At 33.2% G+C, this 17,887-nt stretch overlaps 1 pseudogene; it reads right to left on the bottom strand.

Annotated features, from left to right (window-relative positions):
* Positions 1 to 1,262: 1,262 nt before the first annotated feature.
* LOC141696480 (potassium channel AKT2/3-like) overlaps positions 1,263 to 17,887 on the bottom strand; it is a 101,267-nt pseudogene continuing 84,642 nt past the window's right edge.

The raw sequence follows: 17,887 nt of genomic DNA, 5'->3' as shown, positions 1-17,887 counted from the left end.
AGTGTTAACTTTATAATTCAGTTAACTGCTGGTGTACACAGTGTACAATAAGACATGCTATTAGCTTTTCTAAACTGTCACTTGTCATTTCTATTTATAAAAAGTAGATCTTCGATTTCTAGCTTAGCATATCTTTAGCATCCTGTGATAATTTTAATCTTCCTCTGTCAGTCAATCTTTACCATTGATCTTGCACATTCTTCAAGCTACTTTTTGTAGACTTGTCAATCCAGCTGTTTGGATTGTTGGTTGATTGTTAATCTTGAATATTGAACTGGTCTGTGATTTTGTACTTTGAGAATTTTACTCGAGATCTCCAATTAGGCATATAGAGATTTTGACATCTCGATAAGTATAATGACTTATCGAGATATCTAATGCTCTAGTGAATTTGACTTATAGAGGTCTCTGAGTTCTCGAATGAAACTTTAGCTTGTCGATATCTCTCAGCATCATGTCTTCACTTTGTCTTGTCGACAACTTAGAGTTCTCTAGTGAATTTTGACTTATCAATATCTTTGAGTTCTCTGGTGGACTTTGACTTATCGATAACTCAGAGTTCTCTAATGAATGTAGACTTGTCGATAACTCTGAGTTCTCTAGTGAAGAAATGACCTGTCGATATCTCCAACCTTTACGTCTTCACTAGTACAAAAATGATTTTAGCCACGGTCAAAATAGGCCTTTAGCGTCGGTTTTTCAGCGTGGTATATACAGGGGACGCTAAAGGTATATTCTTTTTGCGTCGGGTAATTAGGCGACACTAAACATTTTTAGCGTCGGTTAGATGACCGACTCAAAATTGCCATTAACCGACGCTCTTGCTTGGACAATTGCGTCGGTCCAATAAAGTGCCGACGCTAGAAGTTGTAATTAAATGCGTCGGTTTATCAAAAAACCGACGCTGAGAGTTAATATTAAAGGCATCGGTTGTTAAAATTGCCGACGCTATATGTTTATGTTAAAGGCGTCGGTCGTTGAAAATGCCGACGCTATATGCGTATGTTATAGGCGTCGGTTGTTCAATAACACCGACGCCTAAAGTACTGTAAAAAAAAATATTCTTTACGTTTTTATTGATATCCTGAACCTGCTTTTTACAAATACCAGCATTCCCACAAATTTAACTGAATAATCAAATTAACTAGGAATCAAATTGAAATTAAAGTAGGTCTCAAGCTATCTTTTCGATTTTTTGCACAATGTGGGACCTCTGGTCCTTTTCTTGGAACTGGACTCTGCATTATCTTTATCCATAACAATTACCTACAACAATATAAGATCAACAAGTCAGGAAGAAGTAGAAGTATTTTGTTGATATCAAAACCTATTGTAGACGTGTAACAGTAAAATGTGTATACAAGTTGTTCTGTAGAAATAATTACCACCCAGGTTGTTTCTTCTCCACTCTGTTTGGACATAAGAAAGGTGTGCCAAAATCACAAACACACACATGTTTCTGCTTAAAAACACACACACATGTTTCAAACTTCTTACCTGTAAAAAGGTTCACAACAAACAGAACTATGAGTTTCTACTTAAAAACATGTGATTTACTGCTAACATATCTCTTAGAATATTATTTCAAGAAACGTGTAATTTTGCTCATAATTCTAATAGTAATGCACAAACAAGTCCTAACATCTTTTATCTACATATAACAAAGTACCTGCTATAGATTTGAGTTCTTCTAGTGAAGAAGGCAATGTAATTAGTCGGCCAGCTTCAGTGCAAAAATTTTCTCTTCTCTTCACATGATATCCTCTATATATACTAACTCTAATAGAACATGTTATTCCTTTTGATGATTTTTCCTTCTTAATCTCTTAAGCTGGATCTTCATCCTCCAATTTCTTTACAATCCTTTTGTCCACGACACTGTCAAGCATGCTTATCTGATGGCCTACTTCTCTTTTTTGCAACATTTCATCCAGATTTAAAGAAGACAAAAACTTTTTATTAGATTTATGTATATCTTCAGTTTTGACATCTGCACCATTCATCACAAGAAGCTCGACCATTTCCGAATGGTTTTCCTCCATCGCGATTTGGATATGTGTTAATCCATGACAATCTTTTGAATCTACAACCAAACCGTGCTTCAGGAGTTCTTTCATGACAACTACATCATTCCTCCTTGCAGCTGTGGTTAAGAGGTCCCCTGTAGTGCATGGATGCGAGATGGAAGCCCAGTGGTAAAGTATTCTGAATATGGAGTGGTGTTTTGCTGCTATGATATCCCACATTGCAGTGTTACCTTCTACATCTGCCATGCATATAAGAATGTTACTATGATTACAAACAAACTGAGAAAATAAAATGACACTTTGTTCTCTTAAACCATTATGATAATATCATTCTTGAAAAATTAGACTGGTGCACATTTTAGCTACTCCTTGGCTTACTGTGTTGATACCTAGTCAATAATTAGAGTGTGATCTTGATACCTATGATTGACACCAAAACTTGAGAAAAGTTACTTTCTCTTAACAGATGAATAAAAATTATAAGCCTGCTAAAAATATATACCTCTTAGGTGTATGTTACATGCATGCTTGAGGAGTACCAATACACATTCTTCATGCCCCTTTGATGCTGCAATATGCTGATGCACAACAGAGAAAGCGAAACAGATTTCATATTTGAATGGCAGATATGTGTATCCTTACATGGGATTGTGTTTGCAGTCTATAGTTATAAACTAGTAAGTATAAGTATTTTACCAGCGGTGTTCTTCCCTTTGAATCTCCTATGTCGAGGTCTAATCTTGCCTTGAGAAGTTCGTCAAGGAAAGCAACATTTCATGTGCCGGCAACTGTTAATAAGTTGATCGACATATAAGGATTATCATCTTCTTGATTCCCACTATCCACTATCAAGTCCCCTATATTCAACTCCTTCAGCCTTTTATGATGCTGAAAATTAATCGCACACAGTAATTTAGTCTTAGTCATTCATTTTAATATGGTGCAGTTTATGTTCATCTGTGATGATTTTATTTTCAAACACTTACTTTGGGAACTACTTAAATATCTAATTCATTGTAGGATGGATGGGAGAAGATCAATTATATATATGAGAGAATTTTCTCCTCTCTGAAGGAGTTTGAAACAACATTGAAGCTGAACATATGACAAAATTACCTGAAGGAAGTTTTTGAGAATGGCAACATAGTCTTGTTGTTTACTTTGCATTGCTTCAATAAGAGCACTAGTTTTCATCTTCAAGAGCTGCGAAAGAGTCTTGGTTCAATATGTAACAGCCTGTGGCCTGCAGCACAGTGCACCTATTTCTCCAAACATATCTCCAGGTTGCAAAATCCCAACAATTTCCTCTTTCTAGTCCATCTCAGAGTGATCAATTAATTCCACTTCCCCTGACACTATTATATAAACATCATCAGGTGCTTCATTCTGCAATATCACATCCTCTCTACGTGGTATATATTCAGCCTTCATATCCACAGCCTGATGAAAAATAGACAATGTCATTACAATAAATACCTGTCTTATATTATATACACTTCCTGTGTTAGACAGTTTTAAATTATTTAATCAGATAAAAATAGTGTCATACACACATGAGAATCAAGAAGTCCAATGAGACTGTCATTTCGGAACTTTCCGAGGTTGGGAAACTTATGAAGTAAAGCTAGTAAAAGGCGCATGTTTTTAATCACGTGAAAAAGCATATGTCGATGATCATACCAAGAGCAAGAGAGTTTCCCTTGATACATTCTGGAAAAGATAGACCCTCTGGACGGTTGGAATAAATAAATGCTGACTAATGCTTTTGATAATGGTTTTTGGTAGTTGTTCAATCAGTTGCTTCTGGTTCAAGCTCTCAGCCTTGAATCTCAAGCACATATAAGCTAGTATCTGCTCCCTGAGTCTGACCGGCAAGTGGTTTCTGCTCACAAAGTTTGACGTTGCTTCAATGCTATTCCTCTACAAAACAAGCACAAGAAAATTTCCTGAATTCTGAACTTGATTTAGGCCTAGACAACTAGACTCATAACATCTTGCGATGCAAAATAGAAGAGATAAAAAGGAGGCTTACAAATTCCATGGTACGACTAGTGCCTTCAATGACTAAATTTGTCATATTACCAATAATGTAAGCTGTTAAGCCAAGGTTGATGAGCATGTACACAACTGATTATTGTGTACATGTGTGTGTGTTTGCCAATAATGTAAGCTGTTAAATTCGATGCATCAACATCACTCTTAGCTACAAGTTTCAATGTCCCAAAGCTGATTGAAGATAAAATTATAAAGTTTGTCTTGTTCTTAGTATTCATACTTAACTATTGAGATGAAAAAGAATTTAAAATTTTATATATGTTTCCGGTTAAGAGAGCAACTGATTCTAAATAACAGAGCAACTCATTTTACTACCAGAAATAAAGCAGTGTGAATCAAGATCAACACAAAAAGTCACAAGTAATGCTAAAACATATCACAAAAAGTAAAAGGAAGATATAATCAATTTAGGCCACACTTGCACTTTAAATTTTATAAACCAACAAATTTATGTATTAAATTAATATCCTTGGTGAACCAAGATTAGCAAACACAGTAAATTTAATCTAATTATGTTATACAAATGTATGGCAATATATTTAGAGAAAATAAGCTGAACTAAAATAATAACAAATCTCAAAATTTATATTGTTAATGAAAATAAATAAATTAAAAAATGAAAATAAAAAATGAGAGGGATAGAAGAAGGAGAGACAGACCGGGAGAGAGGGAGGAGATTACCGATTACAGTGAAGCAGGGCTAACCCAGGAGAAGATACGAATTCAATTAGGTAAATAGGCTGTGAAAATGAACAAAAAAGTAATATGAGCGTGTATATACGTATATATAGGGGAGTGCCAGAGAGGGAGAGTGCGAGAGAGAGGGAGAGTGTGGGAGAGAGAGACCTGAGAAGGAGTGCGGAAGTTTCAAGCTCTTCAATCGGGAACTATCACAGAGAAGATGTAGATGTAGGGCACCGTGGAGAGAAACTAATTTGGGGATGGACTACTAACTATAGGATGGATTGTAAACCACGATGTAATGAGTATGTTTTTTTAATTTGATGTTTTTTAAATTAATAAAAGCTGCCATATAGATTTATAAGGTAAAAAATTGATGATTTGATTTTAATAATAATATATACGACGGTCAAGATAAGACTGACGTAAAAGGGTATAATATATGACGGTTAAAAAAGGACTGATGTAAAAGGCTATATTATATACGTCGGGTATATAATTGTCGACGAAAAAGAGTAATTAGTGTTTGAAAATTAATTGAAAAGTTGAAGTAGCCAACTAATTTGAAACAAATTTTTTTCATAAAAGTGGACATTTATTTTTGAAACGGAGTAAACAAAATTCAATATTGTGTGAATATCAACAACATAGAAATATTATTACTTTTATTTTATTTAACATTTCGATATAAAAAAACAAAAAAAAAATATTATTTTTGGAAGTCTTTTAACTTTAGCAAATGTATCATAACTCAAATTAAAAAAGATTGTGAGATACATATGATAAATAGATAAATATATGATTAGAAAATAATTATACAAAAATAAAAAATTTAAAAGAACCCCTTCAGTGTCGTGACATCCCCGGTCCAATTAATTTTTTACTCTAATACTTTTAGCGTCGGTTAAATTAAAGCCCGTAGCATAAAGCAGAAATTTATAGCGTCGGCCAACTAGAAGCCCGTAGCACAAAGCATACTTTTTAGCGTCGGTTATAAACGGCGACGCCATAAATACTTTTAAGCGACTGTTACTTACAGAACCGACGCTATTAACACTTTTAGCGTCGGTTAAATTAATAACCGACACCAAATGTCGTGCACATATACCTATTTGCGTCGGTCAATCTTGCAACCGACGCAGGAAATACCTTTAGGCGTCGGTTCTTTAAAGAACCAACGCTAAAACTACGTTGCAGAAAGTACTTTTTGTACTAGTGCTTCTTGACTTGTCGATATCTCTCTGAGTTCTCTAGTAGCTTTCCTGACTTCTCGTTAAGTCATTTGGAGTTCTCGAATGACTTCTCTATAACACTAAATCTATGACTTGTAGAGATCTTGACTTAGAGTATTTTTATCCAAATAGATTTATTCAACTCCAAGCTTCTTCAAAATTCTTCCGAGGCATGATCTTCATGATCCTCTTCCAGATAGAATCCTTAGGCTTGATACTATTTCAGGAAAAAGACTTCAGTCTGCTCCTTTGCATTTTTACAGACTTTAAAGTATTACAAGTACAAATACAAACTAAGATAACAATACAACTTACTTAGGGTTGACAATATGACTTAGTCTTGTTGAGATACAGGCATGTCTTGCACAATAATCTCTCCCAATTGGTGAGAATATTGCTTAACACACATTCATGCCTGTTAACAAGACTAATCCCAAGCTTAACAGATTATGAAAAGTAACAGTTCATTATTCTCCTTAGATCAGATGTCCATTTAACTTTACTTCGCACTTTGATCAGGAACACTTATGATATTGTTATCTTCAGTAATCTTTGACATCATCACTTATATATTACATATCATATCTCGAGAACTCGAACCACATCGAAGTTCCCCAAGCATTTTGCTTGTTGATAGAAACAACTTATCAGTGTATATATATATATGTATGTACTTCCGAGAATTTTCGGAGGAAGTACTAAGGATGTGAGTTGACCGTTCTCAACAGATAAATAAATAAGAGGGAGTTTCTTTTTAAACTATGCTTAAATATTTAAAATAAGTCAATATAAATTCATCGACGATCTGAAAGTATTCGTATGGTTTCCTGAAATCCAGGAGTATTTTTGAATAGGTTTTATGAATTTTAAATCATATTAAATCATTAATTAAATAATTAATAATTAAATAATAATTATTAAATAATTAGACCTCGAATGATAATATTTTTAAATAATATTTAAAATAATATTCCCCAACTAATTTATGTTTAAGTAATTAAAGTAATCTTTAATAATATACTTAATCAGGTTTGAAATAAATAATCATTGGAGAATATATCTCATATATTGAATGAATAACTTAAAATAATATTCGTTGTTCAAGTAATTAAATGTAGTTGAGGGAATACGATATTTGAAAATCGTTTTAAATAAATTTGAGATATTTAATATTTCACAAGTGGACGCCGAGTCCCTTGGGATAAAACAAGTACGAACTTTTGATCGTCCAAAACATCTCCGGGATGATTCCCGGGTTTGTACTTTATAAAAACTGACTAACTCTCGGTCTTACAACTTATACATCACGCTCTACTATAGCGTTAATATTCTTAAATAAAACACCTCTGGAATACTTTCGGGTTTTCATGAAATTATAGTGACTGATCCTCGGTCTAAAATATACTCCTCATATATACAACGCTACTCTCTAGCGTTACGATTGAAATTCGGTAATATTCATATACCAAAATCATTATCATATCGTATGATATTATGTAACATAATTCGTAAAACATTGTAAATATATCATCACGTATATATCGACATTATTTTAAAACAAACACAACACAACAGTTTTAAAATGTAGGGTTTGAAAACTTGCCTGGAGTCCAAGATATGTTTTCCGACTTCCTCTCGTTCCGGGTTTTCTAAACAACAAATATCATAATCTTAATCAGTACTCCTTATCCCATCACCGACTTATATTTCTAAAAAGTATAATACTTCATAATTTTCAATATCCGACCGAGTCGAAATAAGTATCAATCCTTTGTCGAAACAGACGGTCAAAGTAGTCTTCTAGAGTTGAATTTACCGAATGTTACTATTACGTGACTCGCACTCTATCATATTTAATAAATCATAAAATTAATATTTTAATACAAAACCACCTTGAGGAGCTTCTTGAGTTCTTTTAATATTTATCATAAAATTTTCATTTTGATAAAATGAATTTAATTAGGTGAAAAGTATTTTAAAGGTTCGGTCAACTACGGAGTTTTACTATTCAAATCGCGTTCACTAAAACATTGATATCTCTCAAACTGTTACCTCAATTGACGCACCATTTTCGTGTGCGCGATTTAGACAAAATTTAGAACACATTTTTTTAAAATAGTTTTCTGGTAACAGGGGTGAAAATCCCGAAGTGGCAGTTTCCTAACAGTGGGTTGCGTTGGCCGTTGGGTGTTTTTACTCCGCGCGACCCCGACTCTGACATTTCTATAAAATTGACAAATCAATATTTTTAATTGAAATTTTTATGGAAGTTAAAAAACTCTATTTATTAATCTCTGTAAAAATTTCATTATTTTAAAATATTTTTAAGTTGATAATTTATATTTACAAAGTTCGTAATTTGTAGCAGTTTTGTCACGTAAATCCCTTTTACTAAAACGGTCATAACTTTTGATCCGTAAATCGGAATCAAATGATTCAAGCGCCTAAATAATCCTTATAACATTTTATATCATAAGCAAGTGTTATGTTTTAAGAAACTATAGTTTTTAAATTTGGGAAATTCTGCAGAAACTTAAGTTGAGTTTTGTTCGTTTTAACGAGGTTACGATTACGATTCGAGTTTTGTTTACGTCTTAAATCATTATACGACCATCAAAAATCATCAAATCACCATATCAACACTAACTTCTCTCAAGAACATCATGTTATTGATGTAACAATAATCAACCTTAAAACTAATTAACTAAACATCAAGATAATATCAAATCAATCATTAAAACTATACTTATATCCAAGATCCTTACTTTTCTTGAAACTTAAAACTTAAAAAAAGTTTGGATGAATGTTTATACCTTCCTCGAAGCTTGTTAATACTTAATAAAGTCCTAAGATCCTTGATGAAGCCTTGGTCTAGCTTTAGGAGCCTTAAACATTCATGAAAAAATCAAGAAAATAAGTTAGTGATTTTCGGAGTTACTATTCACCTTCAACTTCAAACATTTTTATAAAATTGAAACTTCATGGATGGGCTTGAAATTTGGTGTGTGACTCTTTCATGATATGGAAGAGGTTTGGTAAAAATTTGGTGATTTGTGAATGGGTAGAACATGAGATATGAATTTTTCTTTTCATGGTGTTCTTGAAAATCAGCATTGTGTTTTTGGAGAGAGAGAATTGCTTGGCTTGCTTCTTGGAAATATGTTGGAAATTGCATGAATTTTGTCTATTCCTAAGGTGTATAGAACAAGCCTTTATTTTTCCAAGTCTAGGCCTAGCTTGCACACCAATTGTCAAGCTAAATTATGATTAAAAAATAAGAATCCTTATTTTAGGGAAAATTGTTTTGTACTAGCTTTTAATTTAATTAGCTAGCTTTATTAATTAATTGCTAATTTAATTGTATGTGATTTTCATGGCCTTGGTTCATTTATTTATTCACTTACATATTTGCTTGGCCTTTTATTCATTTTCGTAATAAATCTTTGTAAGCGATTCTCGGGGTAAATCCTTTCTTATAAATCCTTTATGCTTTGAAACCTTGTACTTGGATTTTAATTCATAGAATTCTAAATTCTTAATCGTAATATGATTCTCGTATTCCTTGATAGTCTGTAAGATAAGGTCATTTTACAGAGTTCGTTTTTTCCTAAAATGAATGGCATTTACATACACTCATTTGGTAAGTATAGTCACAATATCAACTCAAAATCTTAAATTAGAAACTCGTATATGGTATGAACGCAAAAGTTTTTATTAAACCGCAAGGTTACTATTCCTAAAGGTCTTTTACAGATGTCAAAAATTTGGGTTCTTACAGTCTTCCCCTTAAAAGGATTCCGTCCCAGAATTAGTTTAAAAATAGCTGGGAATACGCTTTACACATGACAACCTCGAGTTCTCACATTGACTTTGTAGGATTTGATCTCTTTGTAAAAATTTTACTCCTCCGTCAAATATATTTCAGAGTACTTGTTCTTGTAGATCTATGATCTCTACACGTTGTTCCACATACGCTAAGTCTGGCTACAAGTTTATTAGCTCATTTTCAATCATCTGTCTAGCGTTGACGGTTAAATTTCCTAACATTGATTCGTGGTAGTCGTTATAAACCTGGCGACTATTTAACGATAGTACTAATTTATAATCCAACTTTCTTAGTCTTTTAAAGATTTCAACTGGTCCAATAAATTTTGGTTTCAACATTTCCTTAACTTTCGAATCTCATCACTCCCTCCCCAGGAGGCACTTTCAACAATACTTGGTATGTTACGTCATACTTTCTGTCTTTATAGTTCTGGTCCGCATATCTCTACTGTTCATTCTAGGCTGCCACTAGTCGGGTTCAGATAAGTTCTAGGAATTCCTTTGGTCTGTTGACTCAACTATGGTCCAAGTATCCTCCGCTTACCAACTTCTTCCCAACCCAAGGGAGAACGATTCTTTCTTCCGTACAAAGCTTTGTAGCCGTTCCAATGCCCGCATGATAACTCGTTATTGTCGGTAATTTGATTAACATTAACTGGTCACTTCATTTACCTTAAAAATCTATAATATGGACGATTAGTGCATCTTCTATTGTTTGGAATCATCCTTTAACTTATCTATTTTCCCCTCCATCGCTCCTACTAGTGCTAGAGTTTGGTTCTTTAACATTTTCCCATTTTGGAATCTATCGATTATTTTATGTAAGAAGTTCTCGTTGCATTTTTACACGCTCGTCTCTTATTATACGCTTAGCGTCAGACTTAACATTTCTTCCTGTAGTAATGTAAGGCACATCGTCGTCCTGTTGCCATCTTGAAGGAAGCACCATTTCATATGCAATTGACTGACACGTTTTAGAATCATGGAACGCTCAGCTTCCGTTATCGGTCGGACTTCTTTAATCATTCCCCGTATAATATTTATAGTACTACGATACCTTCTGGGTTGTACTTGTTATTCTCGCTAGTGCCTTAGACGTACTCACGTTTATTGGTAACTACTACTAGCGGTCTTTTAAAGGGCGTGTACGATCTTCTTTACCTTTAGTCAGCTCTACCCATAACATCCTTCGTTCTTTCACGTTGTCCTTCGTAAGGGATATCGGCGTCTATTTTCCGTATGCTCGCGTGGTAAGTATAACTATAAAAATTTTCTATCAGCGATAGGCGATTTTTCTAACCGTTCCAAATAAAGGAAAGCCGATAGACGTATCTTCAATGGTCTGGATAGTCCTCCCATCCTACTTGTCGATTTAAGAACTTTAAGTCATGCCTCTGTTCGTCCTTTCTCGCAAAATATCTTGGGAAATAACCCAGTTATGAAATTAATTCTTGGGTCCTTGTGTGGCGCAATATCACGAGGTCTCTCTATCACCAATTATCTCTTTCATTTTCATAACAATTTTGTAGAGTGGAGATCTATCGTTTGTATAATAAAATAAGCGGTCTTATTGAATCTATCACTTAAAATCCTAAAATAGCACGACGGCTTACTTGGTTCTTGATGATCCTCCTCCAGAATTTATTATAATAAACTCTTACTCCCATTTGGGTCATCTACAAGTCGCAATCGCCTAAATTTTAATCTTTGCCTTTCCGTTTTCATTTTCAACCACGTCCATGACATCCTTTTTTTATATTTGGTCATGACTAACATCCTCTTTAAGTTTCTAGACATCATTAATTCTTTCTGTTATGTAATAAGAGCTCTCTTCATATTGTATCAACTTCAAAATTCATTCATTCGATCCTTCTCATCAGTTGTCCGGAAATTTGTCATCCTCAATATATCTTTTCCTACTTAAAGTGTCGGCCACCACATTGGCCTTTGCTTGATGATAATAGATTTTTCAATCATAGCCCTTGATCGATTTGACTATAGCCTCTATCTCGTGTTCAGTGTAAGAAAAAAAATCAAAATTTCCTCATAAGTTAAACTCTTTGTCCCTTTCAGTGCGAACCTTACCGCGATTATTCTAGATTAATATTAGAACACCTTATGTCACGGTCCTTAAGCCACATAGTCATATCATTATACTTCACATAAAATCCTTCTTCTTCTTTTTCGTCAGGTATTGCTAACACGGGGTTGTTACTAATCTTACATTCACTTTTTTAAAATCCTATTCCTCGAATTCATACATGCTTGGTCTTTCCTGAATTCATTAGTACTTATCCCGATAATATTTCAGACAAGCGTACCTTACTAGTCACGTTGGTATCTCTATTATCGTTCTTCTATAAACATGTTAAAGATCCTTATTATAATAACTAAACATGTTATTCCCTTTTTAAAACAACTTACTCATTACGATGCTCCGATTGCACCAACATAGCACTGAGTTTTCTGTCTTATATTACAACAATCGGTTCTCAACTATACCTCCTATTTTTCGGAAGGCAATCAACATTGAAAAAATGATTTTCACGATATCGATGCGATTTAGACAATTTTAACAAGATTTCAAAATCTAATATCTGAAGAAATAATGAGCTCTGAATAAAAGAGTTGCAACACTCAAAAGATTTATTACTTGAAAGGAAGAATACAACAAGGATTATCCTTTTATGTCCTTAAAATTTTATATTATGATGTTATAGAGAATATTCCTTGAAAGCAATGATTGCTGAATAATAACATCATACGAACAATACTTGTAATATTTCCCCAATGAAAGAATACTTTTCTTTTCGAGAAATGAAATAAATTTTGAATAACATCCTCAACGAAAGGTTAACCATTGAGGTTTCAAAGAGATATTATTTTGAAAGAAGGAATTTTATTCAATGATTAACAAATAAGGAAGTATATTGTTCTTCAATCACTTTATGATTTAATTGGATATTCTTTATATAAACGAAAGAATAGAAAATTTCATGAATAAAATATTTCATAAAACCGAATATGAATTCTCATTTGAGTGGGCGACCTAGTTAGGTCTCAATTAAATAATTCTTTGAAAATTTCATCAACAATTAAATTTTGCATATATGATGCACTATGGAATAATAAAAATTTGATTGGAAGTGGATCTAGGAAAATAATATCTAGTTCGTATCAAGCAATATTATCAACCAGCTAAGAAAATGGCCAACTCAATTGGTTTGGCCCATAACAACTAGAAAGGACGATTAGCTAGGCTTCCATCGTATTAATTAAAAATTCGACTAGTTAAGAAGATTAACTAGTCATTCATGAGAACATATGCAACTAAGCATATTTCAGTTTGTTTGTAAAATAAAAAATCTCAACATCGTAACCACTAAAGAAATTTGTGGCCACCCTAATGATGATTTTAAAATAAAGAGTTTTCAAATTTGGACCGAGATATACAATTATAACTCTGAATCGAGTGGTCTTCGCATCGGAACAATCGATAGCCTCTCATCAAAAATTTCTTGCCAATAAAATGGTACTCTCAGAGGTTCCCTCTTTCACATACTTTATCAGATTCTCGAATAGAAATGAATTCAGAATACCAATATCAAATTGATACCCTTACTATGATTTCAAAGTTCAATATACAATTTCATCCCGAATAGAAGAAAAGGATTCCTGAGGAATCTATAGAGATTAGATCATCCATGTTTTTAACAATTTGTTAAATATTTACCATCTTATTTGAGAAGAGTAGTATGAAAGAAGAATCAAGTGAAGATATTCATTATGAATATTCGTCGATTAATAGAGGAAAGTTTATTAAAATTTCTCGGATAGTTGAAAGAAAGTATAATTAGCTCTGAGCTAAACAAGAAGACCATGATCTATGAATAAAAATTCATGGATTAACTAAAATAATTTAACAAGTATTGATGCGGAGAAAGACTATTCAAGTTGTTGGTCACATTAGAAGTTCAAAGTAAGGAACTAAAAGGATTGCCTTATATGACTTATCAAAGAAATACGCATGATCAACAGTTTGGAGGGAGTAACGTGCCAATGAGTAGGTGCCAAAATATTTCACAGATTATCCTAACTCTTGTTATTATCCGTCTGAGGATGATACCATCTCTTCGTCTTTGTAATTCCTTATTTTAGCTAGTGTCTCTTTCAACATCATTTCAATATCGCTTACTAACTTGACTTTCACAAGTATATCTATTATTCTGGTGTTTTACCTCGAAGACCTTACTCAGAATTATTCCAAAAGCTAAGCCAATAGGGGCCTGCTACATGCATCCGTTACAAATTACAATTGGCCAGTTCCCCCTGGGAATAAATTAAAGATCTCTTAGGGATCCCAATGCAGTCCATAAGCTCAGTGGCATGTGTGTGTAAGTAAACATACATTACTGTATATACTAGAGGTCTACGAGTATCTGACATTATTTCTACCAAAGAATTCCGCTCTAGACTCATTGGTCTATCCTTTTCGAAGGTTCTAAGATCGAACTATCGCTCGTTATAATCATACGCCATTAGATTGTAGACATGCCATCAATTCTCGACGCTCTTGATCTCTGAGCTACATCATCACAACCTTATATATTAAGCACACTAATAATATCATATAGTGTAGTCATCTTACGATAATATTCTTATATTACATTCAAATCTTCCTTAATAGAAAAATATCCTTCAGGGTATATGGGACATTATCTCTGGTGAATTCGTGATTAATACGATATTCACATCCTCATTGGTAAAATGACACCTTCAACTAGTTTGGGTCAATAACCTCAACTGTATATTAATAACTAGACTTCATCGTTCTCACATGTGATTCCCCCTCATAGGCAACCTATAAAGAACTACGAGTAACAAGGCTCGTGTTATCAAAATGAGCATATGTTGTTGGTAATATCGTCTTTACCCCAAATACCTTGGAGACTTAGCTCCGAGTTCTACAACCACAAATTTTCCAAATCATATATGATTCTAATTTTCTTCTCATCATTTTGATAATCTCCGATGGTTCTACTAGTCACACTTTAATACCTCAAATATGCACTTATCCTAACCTACACATTGGGACTACATTCTGTAGTCCAATGATGAACTCTATATGAGCTCATACGAAATCTCGCATCTAGACAAAGTCCAAAAACTCTCGTCTCTAAGTATTATAACTTATTGCTCTGATACCATTTCTGTAATGGCCCAAAAACTGGGGTCGGGAATCTGGGTCGTCACGCCATCCTTCACTAACATGTAACCTGTATTGATTCAATAATCCAACAGACCCCGATCTCACGTGCACACACACACAAGTTATAGCCTTAAAAATGATATATGAGATGTAATCTTCTTTTATTACACTCAAATGTACTTTAAAAGATCTTAAACAATTATTCATAACCTTTACATGAAGTTACAATAAATACTACTAACATTTTATACCAACCTGGATACTCTTGTCCACCTGAGACAAAGCTGTAAGGGATTCTCCCCACGATTTCAAGTGACTAAGTCCCACGCCGGCATACTGGTAATCTGTTGTGTTATGACATTTAAAAGAAAGCAAGAGTGAGCAATAATGCTCAGCCATAATAATCAATAGTATGAAAAAACTATTAAAGAAATTATATTAATCCCTTTAAGGATATGTATTTACTCAAAGTAGTTTTCTTGGTAATACACACCTTTTTTCGAAAACAATTCTTTAGTGGATTTATTATCCTGCAAATACCTTAATGGTAAACCCAGCACCTAGGCTTGGGTTACGGTATTGCATCACAATTCCAATTGGAAGAATTTAGGACATTCACTGGAGCCACCGTATACGATGATCAGTCGTACTACGGAAATTGTAACCTTTTCTACTAGTAGACGGACGACACCTTCGTATCCCAGTTATCACCCTTGCCGCATTCGGGCTACGTGTCTCATTTTGGGTATACACATACTTCACAAGTTCCTGAGTACACAGAGTACCTTCGCCTATGGTACCTTTGGTAGTCTCCCTAGTACACATAGTACTAGAGTCTACCCCTCCAAGTCCTTAAAAGAATCCTATCATATCTCGAGAACTCGAACCACATCGAAGTTCCCCAAGCGTTATGCTTGTGGATAGAAACAACTTATCTTATTAGTGTGTATATATATATATGTACTTCCGAGAATTTTCTGATGAAGTACTAAGGATGTGAGTTGACCGTTATCAACAGATAAATAAATAATGAGGAGTTTCTTTTTAAACTATGCTTAAATATTTAAAATAAATCGGATAAATTCATCGGCGATCTGAAAGTATTCGTATGGGTTCCTGAAATTCAGGAGTATTTTTGAATAGGTTTTATGATTTTTAAATTATATTAAATGATTAAATAAATAATTAATAGTTAAATAATAATTATTAAATAATTAGATCTCGAATGATTATATTTTTAAAGAATATTTGAAATAATATTCCCCAAGTAATTTAAGTTTAAATAATTAAAGTAGTCTTTAATAATATACTTAATCAGGTTTGAAATAAATAATCATTGGAGAATATATCTCATATATTGAATGAATAACTTGAAATAATATTTGTTGTTCAAGTAATTAAACGTAGTTGAGGGAATACGATATTTGAAAATCGTTTTAAATAAATTTGAGGTATTTACTATTTCACAAGTGGACGCCGAGTCCCTTGGGATAAAACAAGTACGAACTTTTGATCGTCCAAATCATCTCCGGGATGATTCCCGGGTTTGTACTTTATAAAAACTGACTAACTCTCGGTCTTACAACTTATACATCACACTCTACTATAGCGTTAATATTCTTAAATAAAACACCTCCGGAATACTTTCGGGTTTTCATCAAATTATAGTGACTGATCCTCGGTCTAAACTATACTCCTCATATATACAACGCTACTCTCTAGCGTTACGATTGAAATTCGGTAATATTCATATACCAAAATCATTATCATATCGTATGATATTATATAACATAATTCGTAAAACATTGTAAATATATCATCATGTATATATCGACATTATTTTAAAACAAACACAACACAACAGTTTTAAAATGTAGGGCTTGAAAACTTGCTTGGAGTCCAAGATATGTTTTCCCACTTCCTCTCGTTCCGGGTTTTCTAATCACAAAATATTATAATCGTAATCAGTATTCCTAATCCCATCACCAACTTATATTTCTAATAAGTACAATACTTCATAATTTTTAATATCCAACCGACTCGAAATAAGTATCAATCATTGGTCGAAACGGACGATCAAAGTAGTCTTCAAGAGTTGAATTTACTGAATGTTACTATTACGTGACTCGCACTCTATCATATTTAATAAATCATAAAATTAATATTTTAATACAAAACCACCTTGAAGAGCTTCTTGAGTTCTTGTAATATTTATCATAAAATTTTCATTTTGATAAAATGAATTTAATTAGGTGAAAGGCATTTAGAACAAATTATTTTAAAATGGCTTTCGGGTAACAGGGGTGAAAATCCCAAAGTGGCAGTTTCCTAACAGGGGTTGCGTTGGGTATTTTTACTCCGCGTGACCTCGACTCCCACATTTCTATAAAATTGAGAGATCAATATTTTTAATTGGCAGTTAATAACTCTATTTCTTACTCTTTTTAAAAATTCCTGATTTTTAAATATTTTTAAGTCGATCATTTATATTTACAAAGTTCGTAATTTGTAGCAGTTTTATCGCGTAAATCACTTTTACTAAAACGGTCATAACTTTTGATCTGTAAATCAAAATCAAGCGATTCAAGCATCTAAATGATCCTTATAATATTTTCTATCTTAATCAAGTGTTACTTTTTAAGAAACTATAGTTTATACATTCGGGAACTTCTGCAGAAACTTAAGTTGAGTTTTGTTCATTTTAACGAGGTTACGATTACGATTCGAGTTTTGTTTAAGTCTTAAATCATTATACCACCATCAACAATCATCAAATCATCATCTTAATACTAACGCCTCTTAAGAACATCATGTTCCTGAGGCAACAATCATCAACCTTAAAACTAATTAACTAAACA

The sequence above is a fragment of the Apium graveolens genome, chromosome 2, assembly GCF_009905375.1.
Source record: "Apium graveolens cultivar Ventura chromosome 2, ASM990537v1, whole genome shotgun sequence".
Classification (NCBI taxonomy): Eukaryota; Viridiplantae; Streptophyta; class Magnoliopsida; order Apiales; family Apiaceae; genus Apium; species Apium graveolens.
The sequence above is the reverse complement of the archived record's forward strand: the minus strand, read 5'-3'. Positions and strand labels throughout refer to the sequence as shown.